This window comes from Triticum dicoccoides, chromosome 3B (genome assembly GCF_002162155.2).
Source record: "Triticum dicoccoides isolate Atlit2015 ecotype Zavitan chromosome 3B, WEW_v2.0, whole genome shotgun sequence".
NCBI classification, from domain to species: domain Eukaryota; kingdom Viridiplantae; phylum Streptophyta; class Magnoliopsida; order Poales; family Poaceae; genus Triticum; species Triticum dicoccoides.
In genome coordinates, this window is record NC_041385.1 from 181,030,802 (window position 1) to 181,046,128 (window position 15,327).

Below are 15,327 nucleotides of genomic sequence, written 5' to 3' on the forward strand. Positions count from 1 at the left end.
TATTTTTTAAAAATACTTGGCAACCAATTTTGTTTTCAAATGCCTGGATTAATATTTTCTAAATACGTGATCATCTTTTCCTACACACGTTATATATTTTTTGTATACATCAGAAATATTTTCTTTATATACATTTAACATTTTTCAAATGCTTGGTTAGCATTTTTTGAATTTTTTATGTAATGTTGTTTTGTAATATATTTATTTAGAATATTTGGAAGTACAAACCAAAGGAAAAAATGATAAAAAAACGAAAACAAAAACATGGAAAAACGAGGCAGTGGCCTCCCCTCACTGCGTTGGCCCATGCACTCGCTTCAACTAGTCGGAGGCTGCCTCGCTATAAGCGATGTATAGCCAGGGAGCCCCTATGCGCGGTGCGCGCCAGGGAACGGACGCGGGCGGACCCGTATTTGATGAACCACGCATAGGGGCTCCCTGGCGCATGAACCACGCATAGGGGCTCCCTGGCGCGCACCGCGCATAGGGACGCCAGGGAAAGGACGCGGATCCGATGAACCTTTTTTTGAACTTGATGGACAAAATTTGCATTCTAGAACTTTTTTGAAAAATGTATGAACAAAATTTGAAATTTATGAACTTTTTTAAGTCAATGAACAAATTCCGTATTTGATGCACATTTTTAAATTTGATGAACAAATTTTGAATTTGACGAACATTTTTAAATATGATACAAAAAAATCTATGAACAGAAAAATGTTCGTGGATTGAAAAGAAAATTCTCAAAAAAAATTAAAGTAAATAAGAAAAAATAGAGAAGAGAAAAGAAAAAGGAAAACAGAAAAGAAAAAGAAGAAGAAAGGGAAAAGAAAAACGAAAGGAAAAAAGAAAATGGGCCGGGCCGTAGGAACAACCGCGCGTGAGATGGGGCGGGGGGGGGGGATCGTATACAAAATGTAAAACAGTTCTCACAATTGAAAAAAAAATGTTCCTATCATCCAAAAATGTATGTGACATTTCAAAAGATGTTCACTATAAGATTGTACCTGAATTTTTTTAAAAAGGGTCTATACAATGTAAAAAACTGTTCACATAGTATGAAAAATGTTAAGTACCATTAAAAATGTATGTGAAATTTTAAACAAATATTCATGTGTTCCAAAATAATATTTGCGGCAATTTAATAATTTTTTATACTATGTAAAAAATGTGCATATAGTTTAAGAAAAAGGTTCATGCCAATAAAAATGCTCAACATGTATTTAAAAAATGTTTAAAATGTATTAATAAAATGTTCAAAACAAGTACTTTAAAAATGTTGAACGTGTATAAAAAATGTTCGACATGTATACTGAAAATGGATTGCGTATAGTTAAAAAAGTACTATGTTGAAAAAAGAAAAGAAAAAGACTCAAGCGAGAGGCATTCCAGTACTTGGCCGACCAACTCCCTCGCGCCTCAAGGCGAGACGGAGTTCCATCTTGACCTAACGATATGGCCTGATCCTAGCAGTCAATCGACCGATCGGTCGCCGTGGGAGCCATCCGTTGGGCCTTGGGCCTGTCGATCAGATCGCCTTGTTGCGCGTCCTCTTGAATTTGCTTCCCACGTTGCTCACCACACCCGCCTTGCACCCTCCCACACCGTGCCGCCAGGAGGGGGTATGGCGGTGAAAGTCGATGGTAAAAAGGGGCACGGATCAATTTGTAGCATTACCTGATGTGGGCTCATAGCAGCGGCCTCGCACACAATGATAGTGCCCCTACTCGCAACAACTCAACTGCTTGCAGCCATGGCGTGACCCTACCTTGTTGCGTTGTGCAATTACCTAGGATAGGGGTTTAGCACCGACGACAGAAGTGTGTGTGTGTGTGTGTGTGTGTGTGTGTGTGAGAGAGAGAGAGAGAGAGAGAGAGAGGGAGGGAGAGAGAAGGGGAAATGTATGCCTATGCGAAAAGGAAGGAGGGATAAGGTATGCAAAGTGGTACATGGGTCCTATCATGTAGCGTACATGGGAAGACAACTAATCACGTGTGAGATCGGTCGGACGACTCCAGTGTCTTTCCTATGGCCATACCACTTCCGTATCATTTGAGTTTGCTCAAGATAACTTTCGATCGCTACTATACTTCTTGTGATTACTAGCTACTACTCTTGTCGCGCTGAGTGCAAGTTAAAGAACAAAGTAGCAACAAAGATGGGCCTTGAGCCCAACCATTTTGGCCCATTTGAAGCCACAACAGCCAAGTGGCAGGTTTCCTATCGGACATGCACTAAAATATATTGCACTAAATATACACTAAAACACATTTTATTATTAAGAAGTTCGTGTCCCTGAATGCACCTTGTACATATGTGTTTTTCCATGCTTACTTTACAAAACTTAGAATAAGTTTTCATCGACATGTATGAAATAACTAGCAAATGCACACGTGGGTTGCAATGGGAGAAACAAATGCGCTGCAATGGGAGAAACAAATCCTAGCATGCCTCTAGCGACCCATCTATGTTGCCACTTTTCCTTTTCACCATGTTGATGGTGGTCACGTTGTTCACCTATTTCACGACCCATCCGCTAGGGTTTTCACATACGACCATCTTCCTCCTCTCTGCCACGAGGCCGAGAGCTTGTAACCCAAGAAATATCTCTCTCTAGCAATTCTCCCAATCACCGGCGAGCACTCGATCAATACAAATACCATAGGCAGGAGTAGGGTCTCACCTCCCAGAGGGTCCAAACCTGGGTAAACTCCCTATCTTACCTTACCATCTCGATCCGCTGCTCGCACCTCCACTAACCAAACTAGTTGCATCTCGACACCATTGTTGGTTACGAAACATCAAGAGGGTATATCCGGGCCGGAAGGTGGCAACACTTGTGCATTTTTTACATATTGGGTGCTCTTGGAAATATGCCCTAGAGGCAATAATAAAGTGGTTATTATTATATTTCCTTGTTCATGATAATCATTTATTATCCATGCTATAATCGTATTGACTAGAAACTCAAATACATGTGTGGATACATAGACAACAACATGTCCGTAGTGAGCCTCTACCGGACTAGCTCGTTGATCAAAGATGGCTATGTTTTCCTAGCCATAAAAATGAGTTGTCATTTGATAACGGGGTCACATCATTAGGAGAATGATGTGATGGACAAGACCCAAACTATAAGCGTAGCATATGATTGTATCAAGTTTATTGCTATAATTTTCTGTATGTCAAGTATCTATTCCTATGGCCACGAGATCATGCAACTCACTAACACCGGAGGAGTACCTTGTTCGTATCAAACGTCGCAACGTAACTGGGTGACTATAAATATGCTCTACAGGTATCTCCGAGGGTGTCTGTTGATTTGACATGGATCAAGATTGGGATTTGTCACTCTGTATGTCGGAGAGGTATCTAAGGGTTCACTCGGTAATACAACATCACAATGAGCTTGCAAGGAATGTGACTAACGAGTTAGCCATGGGATCTTGTATTACGGAACGAGCAAAGAGACTTGCCGGCAACAAGATTGAATTAGGTATGGAGATACCGAGGATCGAATCGCGGGCAAGTAACATACATGGATAAAGGGAACTGCATACGGGATTAGCTGAATCCTTGGCATCGAGGTTTGACCGATAAAGATCTTCGTAGAATATGTAGGAACCAATATGGACATCGAGGTCCCACTATTGGTTATTGACCGTAGAGGGGTCTCGGTCATGTCTGCATAGTTCTCGAACCCGCAGGGTCTACACACTTAATGTTTGGTGACGATCTAAGTATAGTTGAGTTATTGTGTTAGTGATCGAAGGTTGTTCGGAGTCCAGAATGAGATCCCGGACATGACAAGGAACTCCGGAATAATCCAGAGGTGAACAATGATATATAGGACGAAGGGAATCAGATTCCAAAATTGTTCTGAGAGGTACCGGGTTACTGCTGGAAGACCGAAAAGGGTTTCGGCGGGCCCCGACAAGTGCTGGGGGGCCTCATGGGCCAAGGAAGGGGGCACACCAGCCCACAAGGGGCTGGGTGCCATCCCAACCCTAGCCCACTTTGGCCAGGTGGGTGGGGCGCCCTCTAGGGCAGCCGCCCCCTTTCTTGGGAGGCAAGGCACCTAAGGGGCGCCTCCCCCTTGGTGGCCACCGCCCCCACCCTAGGGGAAACCCTAGGGCGCCACGTCTCCTCCCTTCCCCTTATATATAGAGATGGAAAGGTGCGCAGGCGCACCCATCCATGCCGCGGCGCTGCCCTTCCTTTCCCTTGTAGTTCCTCTCCTTCTCCACGAGGCTTGGTGGAGCCCTGCCAAGATTGCTCCACTACCACCGTCATCACGTCGTCGTGCTGCCGGAGAACTCAAGCTACTACTTTACCATCGCTCGCTGGATCGAGGAGGTGAAGGCGTCATCGAGCCATACGTGTGTTGAACATAGAGGTGTCGTTCGTTCAGCACTTGATCGGGAGTTCGTGGATGGATCGTGATTGGACCGCCAAGACGTTCGACTACATCAACCGTGTTTCTTAACGTTTCTGCTTAGCGATCTACAAGGGTATGTAGATGCAATATCTCCTCTCATAGATGTTCATCTCCTAAATTGATCTTGGTGAGCGTAGGAATTTTTTTGTTTCACATGCAACGTTCCCCAACAGTGGCATCAGAGCTGGGTGTATGCATAGATGACATCACGAGTAGAACACAGAGGAGTTTGTGGGCATTGATATTCAGACTGCTTCCTTCCTTAATCTTATTTTGATTCAGCGGTATTGTGGGATGAAGCGGCCCGGACCAACTTTACATGTCCACGTACATGAGACCGGTTCCATCGACTGACATGCAACTTGTTGCATAAAGATGGCCGGCGGGTGTCTGTCTCTCCCACCTTAGTTGAATAGGATTCGATAAAGGCGGTCCTTGTAGAAGGTTAAATAGCAACTTGAATACCACCGTTGTGTCTTTGCGTAGGTGAACATCCGAAAATTCTAAATTTTGGAATGTTATATTAAATAAATAATTACGATTGCTTGTTTGAGTGTTGTGTGATTGGTTGTGTCAAATTGAGTGGAAATTCAAACATTTTTCGAAAAGTTGAATGAGAGGGAATAAAAGGACTTTCCCAAAATTTTCAGCTTGCATTTTGATTTCCATGAATTCAAATTCATTTCATCACAAAACCCTAGAGTGAAGATAATATGACTTCTTCCATTTAAAGAAATGAAAAGGGGTTCTGAAAAAGATTTGAATTCCATTTGAAAATAGTCCAACTCAGAAACTTTATGCCACTCAAGAATTTTCATGAGAGAAGATAATAAGACTTCTTCAAATTATAGGTGGGAAGTGATGAGGACCACTTTTAAAAATTTATTCGAATCACTTTTGGAGAGTTTTTCCCTTTGAGTTTGAAATTCATTTATTCAAATAAAATAAAGAGAGAAGGAAATATGACTCCTTCAAATATCAGAAATAAAATATGTTAAGGGATTATGAAACCAATAGAAGTTATTTAAAAATTTGAAATCATTTGCATCTCATGATTTATTCCATTTTGGAGTTTTTCAAATACTCAAATACTATTTTCCACTCAAAAAGAACAAATGAGAGGGGATAAGATGACTTCCTCAAATTATAAAAGAGTGGGAAGTTTCATTTTGAATATTAGTTGGAGTTTCTATAGTTTATTTGGTATTTATTTGATTTGCAAAATGTGCATTAAATGCATTAGGAAAATATTTTCGGATCCTTCTATGCTTCAATAAATGTTCACTATGTTGTAGATATTCAGAGATAATTTTAGAAATTATCGTGGTATTTTTATGATTTTTTTGCTTCGTTTTGGCCTCGAAAAGTTTGCTGTAAAAAAAACGCACACACACCACCTGGACCGAGGCCAGCTCGGCCCAGGAGCACCCCGGGCCCAGCCAGCCAGCCGTGCCAGCCAGGCGCACCCCCACGGCCCAGCTGGCGATTGGCCAGGCCAGCGCGAGTGACCTCGCTTCGCTCGCTCGCTGCAAATGGGGCCCGCCCCCAGGTTGCCCCAACCTCCCGCTTGCTCACTTAGGGCATGTACAACAGACTAGACGGTTGTTGTCTATAATACTTCTCCACGTCATTTGCAGACAGCATATACAGATAGCTACTACAACGGATTGTCTCTAGACTCTTCTAAAACTTCATAAGGTGCATGCATATTTTAAGGGATTTCCCGCCCACGATGCGGCCCTTGACAAACGACGCACTCGTACAACGGCAAAAGATCGTCTCTAACTAGCGATTTATACGGCAACAGATCGTCGCTATTTCTACCGACAGCCTCGTTCGGTTTCTCCTTTCTCTCTCTTCTACGTCAATTATTTTCCTATGTGGCAGGCGTTACAGACGGCTTACTGTACCCTGTTGTACATGCCCTTAGATGAGCTTGCGAGCCCGTGGCCCACAACCGCCGCACCTCGCCCCCGAAGATAAGGCTTATCCCGCAGCCCCGAGCACCTCTCCACGCCTATATAAACCCCGGAGCTCCCTCTTTCCATTCTGCCATTCCGTTTCACCTCACACCACCCGTAGCCGATGCCGCGTTGGATCTCGCCGAAGGCGGAGCATCTCACTGGAGTTTCCGTCGTCGTAGACTCCCCTATCTTCATTTTCTTCCTGTCAAACTTCTTTACTCGTCGAGGCACATCTTGTTGACATTCTCCTTTTGCCCTAGGTTCGCCGGAGATGCCGCCCCGACGACCCGCGTCCTTGCGGGAGCACGGAGCCGCCGCCCTTCACTCCGCCCGTCCAGGCCACCCCGACGCACGCCGTCACCACCACTGGACTGCCCAAGTCACACCCGTCCCGTTCGTCTCCTTCCCTGGCGCCAGGGTGCACCGTAGCCGCCGCCTGACGCCAAGGCCACCGCCCCCTGTTCATCGTCATCGCTCGCTGTAAGCCAAGCCGCTCGCCCGCCCCGTTCATTTTGTTTTTTGTTAGTATTAGATCGGTTAACCCCGGTTGTAGTTAAACCGAACGGTTTTTATTTAAACCGAAGTCGGTTTTTCTTTTAGTTAGCCGCCACCACTGTTTTGCTTATTTAGTGGCCGTTCGTCATTTAGCCTAAGCCGCGAACGCTGCTCAGCCAACCACAAGCCGCCAAGTGGCCAAGGGCCTGTTCATAGTTTTATTTTATTTTCTGTTTCACTTTTTAGTCCCTTTTATCATAGATTAGTCCCTAAACTTCGAGTAGTCACAACTTTTTAACCGTAGATCCAAACTCGATGAAACCAGCGGCAAATTCTTCATCATGATTAGATCTATCCAGTGGTATCATATTTGTACATGTTTGCCCGATTCAAATTTGAACTTTATTCAGATTCGAATTCAAACTTCAGTTGGCCATGTCTCCCAAACCATAGCTCCGATTGAGTTAATTCTTTTTGCACTTTGTCACCGTAGCCAAACCCTATGACTTGGATCAATATCATGGTATTTTCACACAATTAGGATCTGTCCATGATAGATTGACCACTATGCCTTGTATGCACCATAGTTCATGTCACATTTTTGAACCTCATCTCACAAGTTGTTTCGCACTTAGTATATTATTTTTTGTGATAGTTAAGTCTTTTCTGTTTTCATTTGGGTTTTCCGAGTCTTTTCATGTTGCATGTTATTTGGTTCTTTGAAATGATTGCTTATGTGAAAGTAATGTTTGATTTTATAGATTTCATCGGAGAGTGAAGAATAGTTCTATTAAGTAAATTTTTGAGAGCGATATAATCTTCATCAACTATTACCTGACAAGTTCACATTTGACCATTCTTCCAAGTACCTATGTTTTATATATGCACTTAGTCCTTTGCGGTAGAATTGCATGGTAGGAACTTTATGTCGGATGGCTATGGTTTTACCCAGTAGTTCATTTGAGGTAGGTTTGAACTATACAACCTTGTCACCACCGTGTAAGTTTATTTTTCTGCCTCGCTAATGTAGACGTGGATTGGGAAGTGTTCATGGCGAGACTTGAGTGACAAAGTAGTAATCAGGACCAAACTTAAATGAACTACCTAGGTGGAAATTGGTTTGAATGGTGGCGAAGTATAGTGGGGCACGCATGGGAAATCCATGGTGGTGCACCACTAGTGGTCCGCCCGCTCAGGCTCAAAGGGATCAAACGTGTTTTCATGTCTAGAAGCTTACGTGTGCAGCCACGAGCCAATATGGGCTCTGGCTTAGTTGAGTAGTCAGTGTGACCTCTTCCGGGATAAGCTAGCAGATGTAGATGACTAGGTGTATCGGCCTATCCGTGGGTTAAGGGGAAATACTTTTGAAAAAGTATGTCTCGGTCATCTTGTTCTCAAACGCCAGGCAGTGCAAGAACTTCAAGGGAGGGCATCGAGTCTTGTGGGGAAAAGTTTGCAAACCTCTGCAGAGTGTTAAAACCTAATCGATTAGCCGTGTCCCCGGTTACGGACAACTTGAGCATCTAGTAGTGGAAATGTCGGGAAATCTCATCACCCTTAATTTAAACAATTGGGTTTTAAATGAAACTTCGGGAATGGATTGAGTTGGGTTTGCCAACTCTTCCTATGTTATTTTGTAGTAGTAGAATAAAATCTTTTATTCTAGGGAAAACTAGCTTTATGCAAAAAAAAAACCCACTAAACTTAGAGCTTTCCACCAGCCAAATTGCATGTACAAATAGGTTAATTATTCTTATGATGTGACTTGCCAGTATATTCAATGGATTGGCCTATAGGGATGCAACGTCTTATGTTGCAGGAGTTTGTACGACGGGTAAGAGTTACATTGTAGGGTTACGGTCTACACTCAACTTGTCGTTGGCGCTGATGGGACTCCACACCCGTTTGATTGTTTCACTGAGATTTATGAGGTATATATTAGTTTTACGTTATTTTTAAATGTGATCCAGTGATGGCACAGACACACAAGGGCTTGACCGTTTGAGGTCGGGTCGCTACAGTAGGTAAGAACCATTCTTACTAGTACCCATAGCGGCCACGTAGAACATGCAACAACAAAGTAGAGGACGTCTAACTTGTTTTTGCAGGGTATGTTGTGATATGATATGGCCAAAGACATGATGAGATATATTTGATGTATGAGATGATTATGTTTGTATAGATTATCATGACTTGCATGTCGATGAATACGACAACCGGCAGGAGCCATGGGGTTGTCTTTAATTATTGCATGACCTACGTGTCAATCATTAAGAACTATGTAATGCTTTACTTTATCGCTAAGCAGTAGCAATAGTTGTAGAAGCATGGTTAGCGTGACAACCCCGATGGTGACACGATGATGGAGATCATGGTGTCATGCCGATGACGATGGAGATCATGCCGGTGCTTTGAAGATGGAGACCAAAAGCACAAGATGATGGCCATATCACATCACTTATGATTTGCATGTGATGTTAATCCTTTTATGCATCTTATTTTTCTTAGGATGAGGTAGCATTATAAGGTGATTCCTCACTAAAATTTCAAGGTAAAGTTGTGTTCTCCCCAAGTGTGCACCGTTGCGAAAGTTTGTCATTTCGAAGCACCATGTGATGATCGGGTGCGATAGACTCTATGTTCGCATACAACAGGTGCAAGCCATTTTTGCACATGCCGAACACTTGGGTTAAACTTGACGAGCCTAGCATGTACAACCTGTTTGGTAAACACTCAGGCAAGGGAATGGGAGTTTGCACATGGGTGTTTATGAAGGGATTAAGCATGGTAAGTAGATTTTCACTCCCATTCCCTTGTTTGGTATATGATGGGAATTAGTGTGGGATAAAACTCTGCTCACAAATTAACATGGTACCCCCGGGAAGAAATTGGTGGGAATTGGCTTCCTCAACTCTCATTCCCCTTCCCACTTAAACTCCCATTTCCTCTAATCGAACAGTGGACTTTTAATCTCCTCAGCTCTTAACTCCCATTCCTCATCTCCAATTCCCCCAAAACAAACACGCTGGTGCAGACATGGCCTCAGAACACAAGAGACCGAAAGGTCGAACATGAGTCATATAGTATATATGATCAACATGGAGATGTACACCATTGAAACCACCTCATCTCACATGATGAGCAGACTTGGGTTGGTGAATTTGGATCATGTTACACTCGGATGACCAAAGGGATGTCGATTTGAGTGGGAGTTCTTAGGTAATATGATTAATTGAACTAATTATATTGAACAATAGTCTAAGTTATCTTTGCAAATTATGTTGTATATCAATGGCTCATGCAATAGCTCCCCTGAATTTCAATGTGTTCCTAGAGAAAGCTAAGCTTAAAGATGATGGAAGAAACTTTGTGGACTAGGCCCATAATCTGACGATTATCCTCATGGCTACCCAAAAGTCTTATGTCCTTGATTCACCGCTTGGTACGCCACCCTCTCCAGCGATTGTGGACGTTGTGAACACCTGGCAGTCGCGTGTTGAGGACTACTCCGTAGTTTAGTGTGCCATGGTGTATGGCTTAGAACCGGGACTTCAAAGGCATTTTGAACATCATGGAGCATATGTGATGTTCTAGGAGTTGAAGTTTATTTTTGAGAAGAATGCCCAAATCAAGAGGTATGAGACCTTTAATAAGTTCTATGCCTACAAAATGGAGGAGAACGGCTTTGTGAGTGAGCACATACTCAGAATGTCTGGGTATTACAATCGTCTAGTTGAGTTGGTAGTTGAGCTCCTGCCAGAGGCGGTCGCTGACAGAGTTCTTCAATCACTACCACCTAGTTACAAGAGCATCGTGTTGAACTTTAACATGCAAGGGATGAACAAGTCAGTCTCCAAGCTCTTCGTGATGTTGAAAGTCGAGCATCAAGTGTTGATGGTCAATAAAACCACTAGTTTCAACAAGAGCAAGGGAAAGAAGGGAAACTTCAAGAAGAGTGGCAAATCAGTTGCTCCTCCCGTGAAGAAACCCAAGGCTATACCCAAGCCGAAAACTGAGTGCTTCTATTGCAAGGGAACTGGCCACCAGAAGTGGAATTGCCCCAAGTATCTGGCCGACAAGAAGGGGGCCAACTTCAACAAAGGTATAATGTTATACATGTTATTGATGTGTACCTTATCAACTCTCGTTGTAGTGCCTAGGTATTTGATACTGATTCGGTTGCTCACATTTGCAACTCAAAACAGGGACTACAGAATAGATGGAGGCTGGCGAAGGACGAAGTGACGATGCGCGTGGGAAATGGTTCCAAGGTTGATGTGATCACCGTCGGCACACTCGCTCTTCGATTACCATTGGTATTAGTGATGAACATGAATAATTGTTATTTAGTGCCTGCGTTGAGCATGAATATTGTATCTGTATCTTGTTTAATGCGAGACGGTTACTCATTTAAATTAGAGAATAGTGGTTGTTCTATTTATATGGGTAATATCTTTTATGGTCATGCACCCATTGTGAGGGGTTTATTCTTATTAAATCTCGATAGTGATGATACACATGTTCATAACATTGATGCCAAAAGATGTAGAGTTGATAATGATAGTACCACTTTCTTGTGGCATTGCCGCTTAGGTCATATTGGTGTAAATCGCATGAAGAAACTCCATGCTGAAGACTTTTGGAGTCACTTGATTTTGAATCACTTGACACATGCAAACCATGCTTCATGGGCAAGATGACTAAGACACCGTTTTCCGTAACAATGGAACGGGCAAGTGACTTGTTGGAAATCATACATACTGATGTGTGCGGTCCGATGAGCATTGATGCATGTGGTGGATATCGTTACTTTCTCACCTTCACCGATGATTTGCGTAGATATGGGTATATTTACTTAATGAAGCATAAGTATGAAATGTTTGAAAAGTTCAAGCAATTTCAGAGTGAAGTTGAGAATCATCGTAACAAGAAGATAAAATTCCTATGATCTGAGCGAGGGGGAGAGTATCTGAGTTATGAGTTTGGAAATCACTTAAGACAATGTGGAATTGTTTCACAACTAACGCCACCTAGAACACCACATCGTAATGGTGTGTCCGAACGTCGTAATTGTACCTTATTGGATATGGTGCATTATATGATGTCTCTTGCCAATCTGCCAATATCGCTCCAGGGTTATGCATTAGAGACAACTACATTCACTTTAAATAGGACACCATCTAAGTCCGTGGAGACGACACCGTATGAACTATGGTTTTGCAAGAAACCTAAGTTGTGGTTTCTTAAGGTTTGGGGCTGCGATGCTTATGTCAAAACGCTTCAGCCAGAAAAGCTCGAACCCAGAGCAGACAAATGCATCTTCATAGGATACCCAAAAGAGATGGTTGGGTACACCTTCTATCTCGGATCCGAAGGCAAAGTGTTTGTCGCTAAGAATGGGTCCTTTCTCTAGAAAGAGTTTCTCTCGAAAGAATTGAGTGGGAGGAAGATAGAACTTGATGAGGTTGTTGAACCTTTACTTCAACCAGAGAGTAGCGCAGCGTAGAAAGATGTTTCTGTGGCACCTACGTCAGTTGAAGGGGAAGCTAATGATGTCGATCATGAAGCTTTAGATAAAACTTACTATCAAACCTTGTAGGTTGACAAGGATACATACTGCTCCTGAGTGGTATGGTAACTATCGTGGATTTAACACGACAGATGCCCTAGCAAGAGGACTTACGAGTGGAGCCATCGCAACTAGGTTAGCTTAAAGGGGTTAAGCGGGACAAAGGACACCGAGAGTTTTTACCCAGGTTCGGCCCCTCTCAACAAGGTAAAAGCTTACTCCTGCTTTTGATTGTATTGCTTGTGTTTCAATTACCAGGGAGCGAATACGCTTGACCAAGTGCTCGATCAATTGTTTCTTGAGTTAACCCACTACGGGTCTCACCTTTATATACACAGGTTGAGGCCTGGCGGTTTATAGAGTCTCGTCCGACTCACACAACATGACCGACTCGGTTTCTAACAACACTTGCCTTACAGAACAAGTTAAACATATGGCTGCTCATCCCTTTGGGACTCAAGTCACCTCCGGGTCTTGGGCCTTCAATAAGCTTGCGTATGAACCTCCATCTTCACATCTTCTTGGGATTCTTCATCTTAAGTCGCCCGTAGCATGACCCGACCCCTCCTGGGCGGGTCGTACTCAGTAGTTATATCCCCAACATTAGGCCCCAGGTTGATTTGAACTGGTTCACATCAATCTTCATCACTTGACTTAGCAAAATCTCCCATCACTAATTCCTTACCAATTCATTATAACCCGCTGTGACATCACATCTCAGAATTGTGTTAACCTGCCATGACATCATTGCGCATTAACTTTGCACAGGGCTGGGGACATCTTAACAGATCCTTTTATCTTAATGGTCTTCGTGAAAATCAAGGCGTCCACACAGCCACATAATCATTTCTTCGGTCTCCTCGATTCCAGCGCATGCCGTTTATCCGTCTCCTTATAAATAGGGGCAGGGGTCCATCCTCTCACTTTTACCACTGCCCTCGTGTCTTCGTCTTCCTCTTTGCAACGCTCCTGCGTGCTTGAGCTTCGTTGCCGTCGGTCTTCTTCAACTGCCTCAACTTTGGCCGCCGCATCAACCTGAACGGACTAGAGCACTGCGGCACACCTCCATTATTTAACCGCATCAGTGAGTACTCATTCCCTATGTGACAGATCTGCATTAGGGTTTTCTCTGTTCGTAGGTGTTCTTCATTGTCCTTCATCTTCCTCCTCTAGATCGTCGTAGTTTGATCTGAATATGATATTGAGGTCGCACGATAGCAGTTTAGCGTCCCTTTCCAATCGCAAAAAACCCTTCTCTGTATAAGATTCCATCCGAGCACATGATTCCTTCCACTACTGCAACTTTAGGTTTACAATTTATTTTCCTTTTCTGAAATGCTATAGATCCAAAGCAATAGAACTGATCTGTAAAACATGTTTGTTCAGCACTTAGCAAAAATGTTACTCATAGGGTCATAGCTATTTGTGAACTGCAACTGTACGAATAACTTTATGAGATAGATCACAACCCGCCAAACACCATTAGCCCTCCATGGCGGCTTAAGTAGCAATCCGTAACCCGCCAGATGCGCGCCGGCTTAAATCTGAATCTTTTTAACCCGCCAACATTCATCAATGCTACGAAGACCCAGCCACACCTCGCCGGTTTGAAAATGCCTTTAACTCTTCATAGTAGTTCTTCATCTTAGTTGGGCTTTTTTTCATTCGCTGTTATTTTTGTGTTAGGCCAAAGATGACTAAGACTGTCACTTCCTGCAACTGGTTTCCCTCCATTGTGACGAAGCAAATGCTTACGGAGTATGTTGAGACTGGCATCATGGTTGCCAAAGAGATCATCCACATGTGGGTCCCAGATCCGGGCGAAGTCAAACCTTAACCCAAGGAAAATGAAGTCATCGTATTCGCTGATCATATAAACAGGGGCTTCTCCCTGCCTGGGTCAAAGTTCTTCTGTGATGTGCTATAATTCTTTCAGCTCCATCCTCAGGACATCGGACCCAATTCCGTGTCTAATATCTGCAACTTCCAAGTTTTTTGCGAAGTATACCTTCAAGAAGAACCTGGCGTTGAACTCTTAGAGAGTATTTCTATTTGAACCGCCAAAATGAGTTCACAGATGGACCCAACCTAGAACTTGGTGGAATCTCCATTCAACATCGAAGAGACATAGTTTTTCCTACAGCCACACTTCCCAGTCATCCCAAAGTCTGGAACCAAACTTGGTTTTATTGCCAAGACACTTCTCCATCTGATGAAAACCCTCTGTCGGGTTTCCGCGAGGACCGGCTTAGTCCCATACATCCCGTTCCAGGCCGGCTCACGACTGTTGGACGAGCCAAGTACAGAGCCACTTTTTCCAAAATAAGGGCTTTGCTTGCCAATGGACTGACCGACGTCAACCTAGTCCGCTGTTGGGTCACATGGAGGATTATACCCCTAAGCCACCGACCCGGTTTAACGTGCACATACACCAGTGACACAAAGGATCCATTACGCCATAGCTCAGTGCATTTGGATAACAAAGGCATCAATGATATGACCAAGAGCCTACTTGGGGAATCCTTAGAGAGCTGCAGTAAAACAGGTTGAACCCTTTCTGCGTTCTTAACCCGCCTACTCCTATAAGTGGTCAATGCACACCTTACTTTTCTGTTTACATAAATTGCATATCCCTTGTCTTCACTTTGATTTGCACATGCCGACTTTGCCTTCTGGAAGAAGAAATACCAGGAAAAGGAGAAGGCGGCTAAAAATCCCAGGACCAAAACCAAGGCCTCTAAAAAGCACAAGGAGAAAACTGATGTCTCAGAACTCTTTGATCTTGATGATGATGATGATGAGTCAGAGGTAGAACTTGACTCCCTTGGCTCATTCTTTATGCATCTTATTGACGCTGACCT